This window comes from Vicia villosa, linkage group LG3 (assembly GCF_029867415.1).
Source record: "Vicia villosa cultivar HV-30 ecotype Madison, WI linkage group LG3, Vvil1.0, whole genome shotgun sequence".
NCBI classification, from domain to species: domain Eukaryota; kingdom Viridiplantae; phylum Streptophyta; class Magnoliopsida; order Fabales; family Fabaceae; genus Vicia; species Vicia villosa.
The window spans coordinates 140,742,579-140,756,676 of NC_081182.1; positions in this window are offsets into that span (position 1 = coordinate 140,742,579).

The window sequence follows — 14,098 nt, forward strand, 5'->3', positions numbered from 1 at the left end:
AATCAAGATGTTACGACATATTTCTCTGCATCTGTCAAGAACCATGTTATAGCAAATTTGTTGTCAACCCCAAAACCATGGAACTAACAAACATAAATGATTAAGGTCGTAGGGGAAAATAATTCAAGTCTTACTTGAAGTGTAGTGGTGCTATTGTGTGGCTTTGTTATAATCTTAATAGTTACTTACTATATATATTTTTTGTTGTTGACAAACACCACAAGATTTAGTTTTGACACCACCTGACACCTATATGTCATATAGAAACATTAGACGAATTCATGTAATGAATCATTATCCAATATATTCACTTAATTTGTTTGAAACACTTATTATTACTCTTTGAATTCTTGTCACTTCATTATCACATACTATTAGTTGTTACCATTGCTCATGCATTATTTTATCAAATGTAATATGATTTATCAAAATGTTTAATCTAATTGTCATATCCCAATATTTGACCCTAAGAATCCACTTCATTTTCATTAAATCTAAAAGAGTGTGATCATAATTATCATCATTCATCCCATACAAAATCATTCATGCATCATTTACTAACCCCAAAATATACAAAAAATGTTTGTTTGTTTTGCTTGTTTCACAAGATAGGTGACTGGTCAAAGAGCTCATGAAAATTAGGATTCTATGATTCTCAAAGGGACTCAAGCTTCTCATATGCTCAAGTTATTCCCATCATCCATATTCAATTCCAAGGATGCTTCCAATCTAGATCATAAATTTTTAAAATTCATCTGGTACAATAATTAGGGTTTTGACCTAATTCTTTGGGGAAGTTGACTTTTGGTCAAAGCATGGTCTTATAGCTCAAGAAATGATTCAAGGACCTCAAAAGCTTCACTATAGTCCACTCATATCATTCATTTGGCTAGAAGGGCTTGATTCATGGTTATTGGAAATATTGTAATTCAACAGGAAAAAGTCAACTATGTAGTGATCAACTTTGACTTTTGGTCTTTTTGGTCAACCATGGACTTCTACGGTTAAGGATCATAAAAATATGATCAATAAAGCCATTTGACTAAGTTTGATTAAGAAAATTAAGGTTACTTGCAAAAGGGGCAAAAGTAAAGAAGTTGGAAAATTCACTAAGTCCACAAAATTACATGTTCAAATGCTCAACTTTGGAAGCTTGTAACTTCTTCACCAAGTCACCATTTATTGTGCGCCAAAGATCATATTGAAGATCTCATTTCATACAACAAAGTTGTCCTTGAGGATAAATTCCCAAAAGATGCAAGAATTTTGAGTTATGAGGCCATGAAGTTGGTGTCTCAATTACCAACGCTTAGTGAAATTTATAAGGCGGTTTTGACCCTAGAAAGTTCTTAACTTTGAGGCCATTTTCAAAAATGATCCCTTGTGAATTCATAAAACCTCAAAACATGAAAGTTGAAGAGGATTTTTTGGGCTTTCCAAAAAGTATAAGAACTCATCCATATCATACTTGACCTGTAAGATTCAAAGAGATGAAGTATGGCATCCATACTTGAATTATACGCCATCTTCATGAATTGTTCCAGGAGCCAAGAACTTTCAAACTACCAAATCCTTCTTTTCAGGTCCTCTTTCCTGAAAATCTCCCTCTAATCAAAATATTACACAAGTTAATCAAGCATTGTCCAAGAGATTTGATAATTAACCAAACTTTCATGCAATTTCAAGCATAAAGCCATGCCTTACATTTTTGAAAAGGTGCTTTAATCATAAAAATTTTGAAGGTGGAGAAAAACACAAGAAAGGGGGGATTGAATTGTGTTCTTTATCAATTAAAATTCCCTTTCTTTTTCTTTAATGTCTTTTCTTTCTTTCATTTAATCATCTATTGGATTATGCTTTTGATGTTGCGGAAGCATGAAGATGTAGAATTACATGACCAATGAGATGTTCAATTTAACTTTTGTGTGTCATCAGAACCTCTGACTTGTTCAGTACAGTTCTGTAGAACTTTTAGTTTGAATGTTCTAAGTTAAAATGAATAGAGCAGAAAGTAAATGACACGTTTATTTTTATCCTGGTTCCCCTTCTAACTAAGGCTACCTCCAGTCCACCTTCTTCAGGTGATTTGCCTCTCAACAGAGGTTTTAATCCACTATAACCAAATCATGGTTACAACTGCACGATCCTTCGTCGTGACTCACAACCTACATAACCAACTGTTGTGACTAACCATCTGGATAATGACCCGTTCACTGATCTCCACGAGATATAACGTCCATTGACTCAGGAACCTTGCACAAGCTACCCGCGAGTGATTAACCCCTAGATGTCTGAACCGTTCAGTGATCCCTTCAGGATATAACGTTCATCAATCTAGTAACTTGCACAAAAACGTGTTGTGACTAACTCCTGCACAACCATATCCTGTTGTGACTCACCCTGCACAAATCAACTGCTTGTGACTAACTTCTGATGTTGAACCGTTCAGTGATCTCAGCGAGATATAACGTGAAGGATAGAAAAACACTTAGAAAGGGGGGGTTTGAATAAGTGTAGCTTTAAAAACTTGACAGATAAAAATAAATTGCACAGTTATTTTTATCCTGGTTCGTTGTTAACTAAACTACTCCAGTCCACCCCCGCAGAGATGATTTACCTCAACTGAGGATTTAATCCACTAATCGCACGGATTACAATGGTTCTCCACTTAGTCAGCAACTAAGTCTTTCAGAGTCTTCTGATCACACACTGATCACTCCAGGAACAACTGCTTAGATACCCTCTAAGACTTTTCTAGAGATTTAAGTACCAGAACTTGGAAGACAGTCCTTCTTCCCTTCAAGTGTTGAGACCAACTTGAGTCCAGGTGACATGACATGTTGACTTTTATCTTCTTTGTCGCCAAGAGAATCTGCAAAATAGATAGTCTTTTTCTTTGGTACCCACATCTTCTTGGGTCCTTTCTTGTTAGATTTTCTCAAGTTCTGATTGAATTTGGGTTTAACATTGTAAGCAATAGGAGGAACAACATGATAATTTTTAATGTGAGTTTCATGATATTTCCTAGGTTGTGTCACATGCTTCTTAGTGTGTGTTATGTGAAAACTTTGAGCATGTGAAGTGTGCCTAATATCATGGGAGTGGCCATACTTGAACTGATCATACAATGGCTTGTATGTGAATTTCATTTCATCAACAGGTTCAAGTTTGTATGGGGTTTCACCCTCAAAACCAATGCCGACTCTTTTGTTTCCAGACACAACATATATCATAGAAGCTAGCTGACTTCTGCCAATACTTCTAGATAAGAACTTCCTGAAACTTAAATCATATTCTTTCAGAATATGGTTTAGACTAGGAGTGGATTTTTCTGAATCAGAAGGAGATCCAACATTATTGGATAATTTTAAAAGTTTTTCTTTTAATTCAGAATTCTCCAACTCAAGCTTCTTTGTTTCAAATTCAAATAGCTTTTTCAGCTTTTTGTATTTGAGACTGATCTGAGACTTGAGTTCCAGAAGTTCAGTTAGACCGGAAACTAACTCATCTCTAGTAAGTTCAGAAAATACCTCTTCAGAATCTGATTCTGATGTAGATTCTGATCCATCATCTTCTGTCGCCATCAGCGCACAGTTAGCCTGCTCATCTTCAGAGTCTGAATCATCTTCTGACTCATCCCAGGTTGCCATAAGACCTTTCTTCTTATGAAACTTCTTCTTGGGATTTTCTTTTTGAAGATTTGGACATTCATTCTTGAAGTGTCCAGGCTCATTGCATTCATAGCACATGACCTTCTTCTTGTCAAATCTTCTGTCATCAGAAGATTCTCCACGTTCAAATTTCTTTGAACTTCTGAAGCCTCTGAACTTCCTTTGCTTGGTCTTCCAGAGTTGATTTAGCCTTCTGGAGATCAAAGACAGTTCATCTTCTTCTTCAGATTCTGATTCTTCAGGATCTTCTTCTCTAGCCTGAAAAGCGTTAGTGCATTTCTTGATATTGGATTTTAATGCAATAGACTTACCTTTCTTTTGAGGCTCATTTGCATCCAGCTCTATTTCATGACTTCTCAAGGCACTGATAAGCTCTTCCAGAGAAACTTCATTCAGATTCTTTGCAATCTTGAATGCAGTCACCATAGGACCCCATCTTCTGGGTAAGCTTCTGATGATCTTCTTTACGTGATCAGCCTTGGTGTATCCCTTGTCAAGAACTCTCAATCCAGCAGTAAGAGTTTGAAATCTTGAAAACATCTTTTCAATGTCTTCATCATCCTCCATCTTGAAGGCTTCATACTTCTGGATTAAAGCTAGAGCTTTAGTCTCCTTGACTTGAGCATTTCCTTCATGAGTCATTTTCAAGGACTCATATATGTCATAGGCCGTTTCCCTGTTAGATATCTTCTCATACTCAGCATGAGAGATAGCATTCAGCAAAACAGTTCTGCATTTATGATGATTCCTGAAGAGCTTCTTCTGATCATCATTCATTTCTTGCCTTGTCAGCTTTACGCCTCTGGCATTTACTGGATGTTTGTAACCATCCATCAGAAGATCCCATAGATCACCATCTAGACCAAGAAAGTAACTTTCCAGTTTATCTTTCCAGTATTCAAAGTTTTCACCATCAAATACCGGCGGTCTAGTATAACCATTGTTACCGTTGTATTGCTCAGCAGAGCCAGATGTAGATGCAGGTGTAGACTTTTCACTTTCATCAACCATCTTTTACTGAAGCGTTTTTCTCTTCCTGAATCTTTTCTAAACACGGTTAAGTGCTTGCACCTTAGAACCGGCGCTCTGATGCCAATTGAAGGATAGAAAAACACTTAGAAAGGGGGGGGGGGGGTTTGAATAAGTGTAGCTTTAAAAACTTGACAGATAAAAATAAATTGCACAGTTATTTTTATCCTGGTTCGTTGTTAACTAAACTACTCCAGTCCACCCCCGCAGAGATGATTTACCTCAACTGAGGATTTAATCCACTAATCGCACGGATTACAATGGTTCTCCACTTAGTCAGCAACTAAGTCTTCCAGAGTCTTCTGATCACACACTGATCACTCCAGGAACAACTGCTTAGATACCCTCTAAGACTTTTCTAGAGCATACTGATCCACACGATCACTCTAGTTACAACCTGCTTAGATAACCTCTAAGACTTCCTAGAGTATTCTGATCCACACGATCACTCTAGTTCCTTACAACTTAATGTAATCAATTCTAAGAGTATTACAATTGCTTCTTAAAAGCGATAATCACAAACTGTGATATTTCTCTTAACGTTTAAGCTTAATCTCACTAATATATTACAACAGCAATGTAGTGAGCTTTGATGAAGATGAAGATTCTGAGCTTTGAATTTGAACAGAGTTTAAGCAAGTTAATATGAGTTGTTTTGTTTAGGATCGTTAACCTTGCTTCTCATCAGAACTTCATATTTATAGGCGTTGGAGAAGATGACCGTTGAGTGCATTTAATGCTTTGCGTGTTCCGTACAGCATCGCATTTAATGTTATACGCTTTTGTCAACTACCTCGAGCCTTGTTCACGCTGTGTCTACTGACGTAGCCTTTAATAGCTTTTAACGTTCCTTTTGTCAGTCAGCATAGCTTGCCACTTGTACTTCCTTCTGATCTGATGTTTGTGAATACAACGTTTGAATATCATCAGAGTCAAACAGCTTGGTGCATAGCATCTTCTGATCTTCTGACCTTGAAGTGCTTCTGAGCGTGATACCATCAGAACTTCAGTGCTTCTGTTCTCTTGTTCTTCTGATGCTTCCATAGACCCATGTTCTGATTCTGCTTCGACCATCTTCTGATGTCTTGCCAGACCATGTTCTGATGTTGCATGCTGAACCCTTTGAGACAAAGCTTCTGAGCGCTGAATTATGCGTACTCTTTATATATTTCCTGAAAAGGAAATTGCATTGGATTAGAGTACCATATTATCTTAAGCAAAATTCATATTATTGTTATCATCAAAACTAAGATAATTGATCAGAACAAATCTTGTTCTAACAATCTCCCCCTTTTTGATGATGACAAAAACATATATAAATGATATGAATTTGCGATCAGAAAGAGCAGACGGCAAAAGACAAATTACACAGCTATAGCATAAGCATATGAATATGTCTCCCCCTGAGATTAACAATCTCCCCCTGAGATAAATAATCTCCCCCTGAAATAAATACTCGAAGAACTTTAATAAAAGACTTCCCTGATTATTTCGGTAGAGACGATCATATAAGCTTCTGTCTTCAGAGAATTCATAGCTTCTGACTTCTGCTTCCATTGGACAGCTTCAGAACTAGAATTTCTTTAGATCCCTAGAACACTCACAGCTTCTGATTCCTGCTTCCATCTAGGACAGCTTCAGAACTTGAATTTCTTTGATCTTCTTAACATTCACAGCTTCTGATTTCTGCTTCCATTTAGGACAGCTTCAGACCTTGAGTTTTCTGGATCTTTAGAACATTCACAGCTTCTGATTTCTGCTTCCCTCGGATAGCTTCAGAGCTTTGAATTTCTACCAACATCACTTCATGCTAGATTTGTATCAGAACATTGTTGAATGTACCAGAGCATCATCTGAGCATCTCTACATCCTGAAATGTTACAGAACAAAAACTAAACGACAAAAGTCAGCATGAACGAGTCAGAACATAAAATGTATATTAGAACACATGATATGTATCAGAGCCATATAGGCTAAAATAATGTATCAGAGCAAATAGAATTTTGTCAGATCAAATAGACAAATATGGATCAAATTCTATTATCAGTGCTTCTGATCTCTGAAGCTTGACAGCACTCAGCTTGCTTCAGTTTCCATGGTTTTGCTTCTGTGTTTGCTTTGAAGATTCTCTTTACTTCTTTATACCTGCAAAACACTTAAACCATATAGAACTTGCAGTTCCTGTTAGTAAATGTGTGGGAGCTTTACCCAGCAACTGATAGATTAATCAAATCATTTATCATTTATCTTCTCCCCCTTTTTGTCATATCATCAAAAAGCAAAAAAGATTCAGAGATAAACAAAACGAAATACACTGAGGAAGGGGATGATTTCATTTAAGTTCAAACAGCAGGTACAGAAGTACATGAAGATAAGAAAGATCAGATGCACGAAACAAAACAGATGCAACGAAAAGAAAGAAACAGCACAGACTCAATCTAAGATGGCCCTAGTCTTGACAAGATCTTGGTCAGCATCTCTTGAACCTTATTGTTGTGTCCTTCTTGCCTCACCATGAAAGCGTTATACTTATCATTGAGTGAGCTTTGCTCATCCTGTCTCTTCTGAATTTCTTCCAGAGTTCTTGCAAGACGAGAAGATTCATCAGAAGAAGCTTCACAGCTTCTATCCACAGGGATGACATGTTGATCTGCAGCTTCCATAGATAGATCATTTGCAGGGATTTCCTCAACAGGAACAGTTTTAGCAACATGATCTTCAGCATCTGCTTCTTGCATAGAAGCATCTCCATATTCTGCAGCAGGAATTTCCGATTCTCCATTCTCAAGTGCCTGAAGAATGGCAGCTAGATTCCTGGGAGCAGAAGGACCTTCAACTTCTGGTGGGTCAACAACTTCTGGAATGACCAAGCTTGGGTCTTCCTTAGAAGGGTTTTCCCTCAGAAAGTCAAAGAGAGTCTTGAAATCCCCAAGTAGAACAGGATATTGAGGTATCCAGACCACAATCTCCCTGCAAGGATTGGCTTCCAATGCAGCAGCGAGTCTTGCTACTTCCAATTCATCCACAAAGGGTTTCTCCTCAGCAGCAACACAATTTCTGAGAGGATGGTAGTATATACCATTATCTTCCTCCAGAAGGTAACCAGGGTAACCAGGGGCAGCAGCCACTAGTCTTTTCTGTACTCCCATTGCTTCTACTTGAAAATCCTTGCGAAATCTTCTCCAGAGATTTCTTATAGAAACATCATCCAGACCATTTAGAAATGCATCCTTCAGAAGGTCTAGACTGCTAATCACCTCATGTCTGAAAAGTTCCAGGTAGGTATAGGGTTCAGGTTCAGGCGGATTGAAGGTGAATTTGTAGTCAGGGTAGAGAAGACAGTAAGGTTTGGATTTTCTGGTAGGTAAGGGATGGGATATAGAAGGTGGAGGTGCAGTGGATGAGGAAGAAGGGATATCTGAGAGAATGGTTGATGAGGGTGGAATATCAGAAGGGATGGATTGAGAAGAGGGTGAAGTATTTGAAAAGGGAATTGGTAAGAAGGATTTATCAGAAGGAGTTGGGAGAAGAATACTTAAAGGAGTGGGGTTTAGAATGGGAGAGGAGAAGGATGATGGAGAAGGATTTGGTAAGGTGAAGTTTACTTTGGGTTCAGAAGGAGGTGATTGGGGAGAAGGTTTAGGGACAGAAGGAGGTGGAGTAAAAACCTGCCTGGAGGAGTGTTCAGAAGAAGCATGTGAAGATCTGGTTTTGTGAAAGGAGTCTCTGATCCTTTTATTTCTTCGTTCAGAAGAGCCTACCTTGTCAGGATCATAGGTGACCCTTAACTTCTTGGCTCTCTCAGCCTCATCTTCTTGTGCCTTTCTTTTTAGCCTTGCCTGTCGTTCCTTCTTATCCTTCTTCAGAATATCATCTTTGGACGGGAGTACTCTGCCACGGATCCAAGCAGGATCAACATCTGATTGCTTCCTAACACAATCTTCCAAGTAAAGCTTGACAACATGATCAAGTTCTTTATGAAACAAGGAGATGAATCCTTTAACAGCAATTCTTCTTGACAGAATGTCAGGAAAGCTTGTGCACACAAAAGGTACATTCTTAATGAGTTCCAGTCTGAACAAATCAACACCATTGAAGATGGGACCTTGAATTACTCCAAGAAAATGCGATGCATTGAGATTTCTGATGGAGTCCACCACTTTGCTTTCAATTAGAATGTCTGAAATCATCCTTCCGAATGGAATGGTTGTTCTTGGAATATGAGGGTACTTCGCCCTTTCATCTTCTCTTGACTCAAAGATAGAAGTTTTCAGATTCTCAAACAGAATATGAGAGATGTTGATCTCTATCTTTTTGCCAATGCAGAAAAGAGTATACTTGTGAGTCGGACTGATGTAGGAGGAGGAGAGCATCCTTTTTCTATGGTGAAGAGAACCAAGAATAATCTCAGCCCATACTTTATAAAAAGGCCTTAAGGTGCCCGTGTTATGAGAATCAATTCCAAAAACCGTAGAGATTTGTTTTTCAACTGGAGTCCAGTCAACTGTATTGGGTTGAAGACCAGACCAACCTTCTTCATCATCAAGATTGTACAGCTTCCTGATGAGCTTCTCAGTGATAACCACTTCATGCCCTAGCACGAATGAAATGATGGCAGTTGGAGTAACCGTTGCATGTATCCAAAAATCCTTCACAAGATCAGGATAAATTGGGCCAACCAATCTATCAAGATATTTAAACCATCCTTGCTCAAGGATTCTTGCGTCACACTGAAAGCCATTAGCTTTAAGGTTGATGTCCACAGCAGATTCACATAGAACTTCCAGTTCTTTCATGGGTATTAAGCATGTTTTCAATGGAGCATGCTCATATTTGTTTAAAAGGATCTGTGTAGAAGTGAGCCTTTCTTTTGAATTTGATGAACAAGAAGATGAGTTCATGATGATAATGCTTTGAGATCAAATCAAAAACTAGGGTTTGAAGAGAAATGCAACGAAGTGAATGCACAAAAGAGAGAGAAGGAGAGAAAAAGAGGGAATGAAAATGAAGCGAGTTATTTAAAGGATTTAAAAAGAAATCATTATGCATTTAATGAGAAATGACATTAGGAGAGAGAATCACAGTAAATGAAATGATTTAATACAGTTACCTAGGTCGGCGTCTTTTCAACTGCACGCTTTGTACTAACCGTACAGACACGTGTTCACCATCAGATAATAGATGACAGCTGTAAATTTCAGAATAGGCTTTACGCCTTCAGATTCTGATCACTGCTTCTGATCTGATCAACTTTCTCTTCTGGAAACACTCCTTCTGAAGTGTGCTGATATAAATCTGAATGATCTTCTGATCCATTACTTCTGATATACACAGCTTCTGGAGGTTCACTTCTTTGTTCTGCAGCTTCTGATAAGACAAAACTGTATCTGCAGAAATTCTTAAGCTCTTTGTTTCATTAGAAACAAGTTTATCATCAAACCAGATATTTATTGATTCGTCCACAATCAATGTTTCAATTTTGTATATTCTGTAGCATTTAGAGCATTCAGAATAATCAAGAACGAAACATCATGGCTCTAGAAACAAACAAAACAGATGGTTCCAAGACTAATAAGCTATCTTTTCTGATCACCTACGAACATAGTTTCTTCAACAGATTTAAGTACCAGAACTTGGAAGACAGTCCTTCTTCCCTTCAAGTGTTGAGACCAACTTGAGTCCAGGTGACATGACATGTTGACTTTTATCTTCTTTGTCGCCAAGAGAATCTGCAAAATAGATAGTCTTTTTCTTTGGTACCCACATCTTCTTGGGTCCTTTCTTGTTAGATTTTCTCAAGTTCTGATTGAACTTGGGTTTAACATTGTAAGCAATAGGAGGAACAACATGATAATTTTTAATGTGAGTTTCATGATATTTCCTAGGTTGTGTCACATGCTTCTTAGTGTGTGTTATGTGAAAACTTTGAGCATGTGAAGTGTGCCTAATATCATGGGAGTGGCCATACTTGAACTGATCATACAATGGCTTGTATGTGAATTTCATTTCATCAACAGGTTCAAGTTTGTATGGGGTTTCACCCTCAAAACCAATGCCGACTCTTTTGTTTCCAGACACAGCATATATCATAGAAGCTAGCTGACTTCTGCCAATACTTCTAGATAAGAACTTCCTGAAACTTAAATCATATTCTTTCAGAATATGGTTTAGACTAGGAGTGGATTTTTCTGAATCAGAAGGAGATCCAACATTATTGGATAATTTTAAAAGTTTTTCTTTTAATTCAGAATTCTCCAACTCAAGCTTCTTTGTTTCAAATTCAAATAGCTTTTTCAGCTTTTTGTATTTGAGACTGATCTGAGACTTGAGTTCCAGAAGTTCAGTTAGACCGGAAACTAACTCATCTCTAGTAAGTTCAGAAAATACCTCTTCAGAATCTGATTCTGATGTAGATTCTGATCCATCATCTTCTGTCGCCATCAGCGCACAGTTAGCCTGCTCATCTTCAGAGTCTGAATCATCTTCTGACTCATCCCAGGTTGCCATAAGACCTTTCTTCTTATGAAACTTCTTCTTGGGATTTTCTTTCTGAAGATTTGGACATTCATTCTTGAAGTGTCCAGGCTCATTGCATTCATAGCACATGACCTTCTTCTTGTCAAATCTTCTGTCATCAGAAGATTCTCCACGTTCAAATTTCTTTGAACTTCTGAAGCCTCTGAACTTCCTTTGCTTGGTCTTCCAGAGTTGATTTAGCCTTCTGGAGATCAAAGACAGTTCATCTTCTTCTTCAGATTCTGATTCTTCAGGATCTTCTTCTCTAGCCTGAAAAGCGTTAGTGCATTTCTTGATATTGGATTTTAATGCAATAGACTTACCTTTCTTTTGAGGCTCATTTGCATCCAGCTCTATTTCATTACTTCTCAAGGCACTGATAAGCTCTTCCAGAGAAACTTCATTCAGATTCTTTGCAATCTTGAATGCAGTCACCATAGGACCCCATCTTCTGGGTAAGCTTCTGATGATCTTCTTTACGTGATCAGCCTTGGTGTATCCCTTGTCAAGAACTTTCAATCCAGCAGTAAGAGTTTGAAATCTTGAAAACATCTTTTCAATGTCTTCATCATCCTCCATCTTGAAGGCTTCATACTTCTGGATTAAAGCTAGAGCTTTAGTCTCCTTGACTTGAGCATTTCCTTCATGAGTCATTTTCAAGGACTCATATATGTCATAGGCCGTTTCCCTGTTAGATATCTTCTCATACTCAGCATGAGAGATAGCATTCAGCAAAACAGTTCTGCATTTATGATGATTCCTGAAGAGCTTCTTCTGATCATCATTCATTTCTTGCCTTGTCAGCTTTACGCCTCTGGCATTTACTGGATGTTTGTAACCATCCATCAGAAGATCCCATAGATCACCATCTAGACCAAGAAAGTAACTTTCCAGTTTATCTTTCCAGTATTCAAAGTTTTCACCATCAAATACCGGCGGTCTAGTATAACCATTGTTACCGTTGTATTGCTCAGTAGAGCCAGATGTAGATGCAGGTGTAGACTTTTCACTTTCATCAACCATCTTTTACTGAAGCGTTTTTCTCTTCCTGAATCTTTTCTAAACACGGTTAAGTGCTTGCACCTTAGAACCGGCGCTCTGATGCCAATTGAAGGATAGAAAAACACTTAGAAAGGGGGGGGGGGGGGTTTGAATAAGTGTAGCTTTAAAAACTTGACAGATAAAAATAAATTGCACAGTTATTTTTATCCTGGTTCGTTGTTAACTAAACTACTCCAGTCCACCCCCGCAGAGATGATTTACCTCAACTGAGGATTTAATCCACTAATCGCACGGATTACAATGGTTCTCCACTTAGTCAGCAACTAAGTCTTCCAGAGTCTTCTGATCACACACTGATCACTCCAGGAACAACTGCTTAGATACCCTCTAAGACTTTTCTAGAGCATACTGATCCACACGATCACTCTAGTTACAACCTGCTTAGATAACCTCTAAGACTTCCTAGAGTATTCTGATCCACACGATCACTCTAGTTCCTTACAACTTAATGTAATCAATTCTAAGAGTATTACAATTGCTTCTTAAAAGCGATAATCACAAACTGTGATATTTCTCTTAACGTTTAAGCTTAATCTCACTAATATATTACAACAGCAATGTAGTGAGCTTTGATGAAGATGAAGATTCTGAGCTTTGAATTTGAACAGAGTTTAAGCAAGTTAATATGAGTTGTTTTGTTTAGGATCGTTAACCTTGCTTCTCATCAGAACTTCATATTTATAGGCGTTGGAGAAGATGACCGTTGAGTGCATTTAATGCTTTGCGTGTTCCGTACAGCATCGCATTTAATGTTATACGCTTTTGTCAACTACCTCGAGCCTTGTTCACGCTGTGTCTACTGACGTAGCCTTTAATAGCTTTTAACGTTCCTTTTGTCAGTCAGCGTAGCTTGCCACTTGTACTTCCTTCTGATCTGATGTTTGTGAATACAACGTTTGAATATCATCAGAGTCAAACAGCTTGGTGCATAGCATCTTCTGATCTTCTGACCTTGAAGTGCTTCTGAGCGTGATACCATCAGAACTTCAGTGCTTCTGTTCTCTTGTTCTTCTGATGCTTCCATAGACCCATGTTCTGATTCTGCTTCGACCATCTTCTGATGTCTTGCCAGACCATGTTCTGATGTTGCATGCTGAACCCTTTGAGACAAAGCTTCTGAGCGCTGAATTATGCGTACTCTTTATATATTTCCTGAAAAGGAAATTGCATTGGATTAGAGTACCATATTATCTTAAGCAAAATTCATATTATTGTTATCATCAAAACTAAGATAATTGATCAGAACAAATCTTGTTCTAACAATCTCCCCCTTTTTGATGATGACAAAAACATATATAAATGATATGAATTTGCGATCAGAAAGAGCAGACGGCAAAAGACAAATTACACAGCTATAGCATAAGCATATGAATATGTCTCCCCCTGAGATTAACAATCTCCCCCTGAGATAAATAATCTCCCCCTGAAATAAATACTCGAAGAACTTTAATAAAAGACTTCCCTGATTATTTCGGTAGAGACGATCATATAAGCTTCTGTCTTCAGAGAATTCATAGCTTCTGACTTCTGCTTCCATTGGACAGCTTCAGAACTAGAATTTCTTTAGATCCCTAGAACACTCACAGCTTCTGATTCCTGCTTCCATCTAGGACAGCTTCAGAACTTGAATTTCTTTGATCTTCTTAACATTCACAGCTTCTGATTTCTGCTTCCATTTAGGACAGCTTCAGACCTTGAGTTTTCTGGATCTTTAGAACATTCACAGCTTCTGATTTCTGCTTCCCTCGGATAGCTTCAGAGCTTTGAATTTCTACCAACATCACTTCATGCTAGATTTGTATCAGAACATTGTTGAATGT